This window comes from Cupressus sempervirens, chromosome 3, assembly GCF_028749045.1.
Source record: "Cupressus sempervirens isolate cs-2001-9-10 chromosome 3, ASM2874904v1, whole genome shotgun sequence".
Taxonomy (NCBI): Eukaryota; Viridiplantae; Streptophyta; class Pinopsida; order Cupressales; family Cupressaceae; genus Cupressus; species Cupressus sempervirens.
Genome location: NC_143120.1, coordinates 624,199,051 through 624,202,772, shown reverse-complemented (window position 1 = coordinate 624,202,772; position 3,722 = coordinate 624,199,051). Strand labels below are relative to the sequence as shown.

The following is a 3,722-nucleotide window of genomic DNA, read 5'->3' as shown; positions in this document are numbered from 1 at the left end:
ATATATGTGTACACACACACACACATATGTTTTTTTTTGTGTGTGTATAGACTTTTTTTTTAATTCAAACAAAGAAAATAAAAGAATTACAAATAAAAGATACAAAATATTATTTTTTCTCCATAATTGTAACATATTCATGAAATCACTTTTTAAACTATTGCAAAGTTGTAATATCATGTGTGAACCAATAATTTAGACTACATTATTATCGGGTTCCTGCATTATTGTGATACCCACATTATTGAGGCACTAGTTTGTAGAGTGTCTACATGTCTCATCAAAATTGGAGACATGACTCCAACATGGAAGCCATGACTCCAATAGATTGTGACTCAACACTAGTCATGCCCATTCTAATGTCGCAACACTATTAAATTTCCTACATATATTGTTGTTGGTGGGAAGATAGAAAAAAATGGTGGACACATAAATAAACAAAGTCTTCAAATGTGATCAAACTTCCACCCGATAGCATAGTATGAATGACAACTTAGGAAAGTTTTATCTATTAAATATAAAGTGTTATTTCTATTCAAGTTCCATATACATTAATTGATTGATTGATTGATTTCCAAATCAATCAATCTAACATTTTAGTAAATTGGACTTGAAATTACAAATTTAAATCTAATCAATATTTTACTAGATTGGAACGAGAAATGGTTTGTAGAGGAGTTCACTAAAATCAAATCTAGAGGACACATGACACAAAGAAAGTTTTGAGGGGGTAAAACAAGATCTCAAGTGTGAGTTTTTTACGATGCCTACATTATTGTTGTTACTAGGGAGAAACCATGAATATATAGATTCAAAGGAAAGAGCCAACAAAATAGGATTGGGGTTGAGCTAGAGGAACAATTAGCATAAGGTCGTGAATTTTTTTTAGCATGCCATAGCAAGAATTTCTCACCTAATATCATTATTTCTCACTCAATAGTCTCAGTGCTTCTTGATTTGTAGCATGTTTTAGTGTAAGGAGGGATTAGTTAGGCTAAGAAAAACCATAGAAATTATTAAAATACAAGTTCTTATCTTGTTATTGAATGAAGGAACACAAATATGAGGGTTTATTTTGATTATGAATCGTTGGGGCATATGGAAGTGTTTTGAATAAATATCATTGTTTTGTATGGTTGGTATGTGTGTTCGGTGTAGGACATGTGGTGCTTGGCCTCATGTTGTCTAGTTGTTTGTCAAAAAGGGAGAAAGTCAACTGTAAGCAATAAAGTTAGTTAGATACGTTATAGATTTGAATTAGTTTGGTTTACAAGTTTTACTACATGTTGTGAAGCAACATTTTCTTGGCTATAGGTATCCATATTCTTAAAGAAATTACAAAGCACATGCAAAGGGAGCATGTTAGAATTCATGTCACGATAGAAAATTGTGAAAAGGAGTAGGAACTATAAGATGGTTGATGGTAAGGTCAGAATAAGTACATCAACCTTAATGATTTTAAATTTTGTAACTGGTCCTCCAAGGTGTAGAAATTATATAAAGACAAATTTATTACTCCATTTTTTGGCGTGTGACATCTTAGTACATCAACCTTCCTAAGGTAATTGTCCAAGAGTATCCAAACTTCATCGAGTACTTTCCAGGCCTCTACACCAAAATTTTGTTACACAATTTTGAGGGCTTGATCACAATCATTACACCATTATTTTCTTGTCTTTGGCTACATTGGGTTTTGTTTGCTTCATTTGTTACTCAAAATAAACCTTGATTCTTTAGTAGGAGAGAAATGATCAATTTCAATTCATTATAAATGGAGGGTGCAAAAGCATGATAATTTTATTTGACTCCATTTTTAGTGAATTGTTTGAAAATTTGATATATAAGAAGAATGTACTAGGAAGAAATGTTGAAGCTTTTAAAGATAGGACTCATGAATATGTTCGAAGGCATAACTTAAGAGACCATTGATTAAATATTAAACCTCTGGAAATTTTGGAACTTATGTTTTTTAGAACATAAAGAAGATAAATAGAATTAAACAAACACTTTCTAATTTTAACATGATAACATTCTCATCAATCTAAACTAGAAAAAGTTGTTCATTTTTATAAGAAAACTACTATACAGATTTTCAATGAACAATTAAAATTTACAACATTTTATTTTTTCTATATTGCTTACTTGTGTATATTTAAAAAGAGGGTAGAAGATTGATCATTTCTAATGACAACGACGAGCGTTTTAACTATTGCAAAATCAATGGTTAAAATGTTTGTCAAAAATAAAGGCCCTTTGCAAATTCAAAACTTCATGTCCAAGATAGTCAAATTTTCAATGATGATGGAGAGTCTTCTCTTGGGAAGCCCTAATCTAAAAACCTTGAAAGATAGCGGAATATAGAGGTGAGAGGAGAACTTAATACCTCCTATATAGAGGTCAACCCAATTCACTGCTAGAACACGAGTGGAACTCTCAAGAATTACTCAATGTTAAACCTAACAAGGCTGTATTATTGACATTAAACACATGTACTAAATGTTATTACTTATTGTAAGATAATTTCCATTATATTTTTCTATAGTTAAATAATAAGGACATCAGATTGTGATGGGTATTAGTGTCCATGAGCTAAAATATATAGCTACGGCTCCTTCATTTGTCCTCACATGTTTGATCTACCATAGACTTAGACGTCGTGAAACATATGCCCAAAATCTCAAGAATTTTTCCCAACCAAACAATTATGTCTATACAACGTACACAAACAACCTGAATCTCTCCATATGAAAAGATGGATAGATAATGGTAGTGATGAGACAGATTTAAAGAGGTGTAGACAAAGATGGGAGCGTGTGGAGAGGACTGGTTAACAAGATACATCAAGTAGAGAAAATCTGATAGTGGAATCTGTTTATCAATCCTTTTTTTAACATGGGATGATTATTGCTTGAAACTGTGTGAAAGGAGGAAAAAATTCAGTAGAGAAATTGAAAAACTAAGAAGTAAAAACGTTAAAAAAAATTCACCGAAGTCGTTGTAGTATAGTGGTGAGTATTCCCGCCTGTCACGCGGGTGACCCGGGTTCGATCCCCGGCAACGGCGATTTTGTTTGTCGGTCGATCTGATTGATAAATTTAATTTGAGATTAAAATATCAATTACTTTCATAGTTCCGATCTTCTTCATTGCCATGCATTTATATTCAAAGGTAACTGGTTCCAATTTTGAATCTGCCTATTAAAAGCTGGATTATTTTTGCTGTTTGAAAGATAGCTATCGAGGAGCTTTTTTTGTCCATATTCTTCATTGCATTCATTCCTATGTATTAAAATTACACGATTATTCCTCCATTTTTGTTAAATTAAAATTGTAATGTTTCTATATTTTAAGAGAATTACTTTGTCTAACTAAATTTTATATATAATTGTGGACTTATATAATCATACATTTCAAATAGTATTGGGCCAAAATGTTTGTTAATAGAAGTGAAACTCATAGTGATTAGATTTCTAGAAACAATTGTAACTATCATCTATCTCTGTACATAAAATTCATATTTTCTATTTGAACTTGGAGTTCATAATTTTATTGTTTGGTTTTCTCAAATATAATATTAAATATTTTATCTATAGCATTTTTAGAACAATATTGAACATACTAGTCTGAGAACTTAGCTTACTAAGGACATTGTTGAGTAAGCTAGTTTTAGCTTAATTATGTTCTATTGCTCTCATGGGAAGCCTAGCTTGTTATAGTGGACTA

General features: G+C 31.2%; 1 non-coding gene across 1 annotated transcript; it reads left to right on the top strand.

Annotated features, from left to right (window-relative positions):
• The first annotated feature begins 2,991 nt into the window (after positions 1-2,991).
• On the top strand, positions 2,992-3,063 carry TRNAD-GUC (transfer RNA aspartic acid (anticodon GUC)). The gene has a single exon. It is a non-coding gene; the product is annotated as a tRNA-Asp (tRNA).
• The last annotated feature ends 659 nt before the right edge of the window (positions 3,064-3,722 follow it).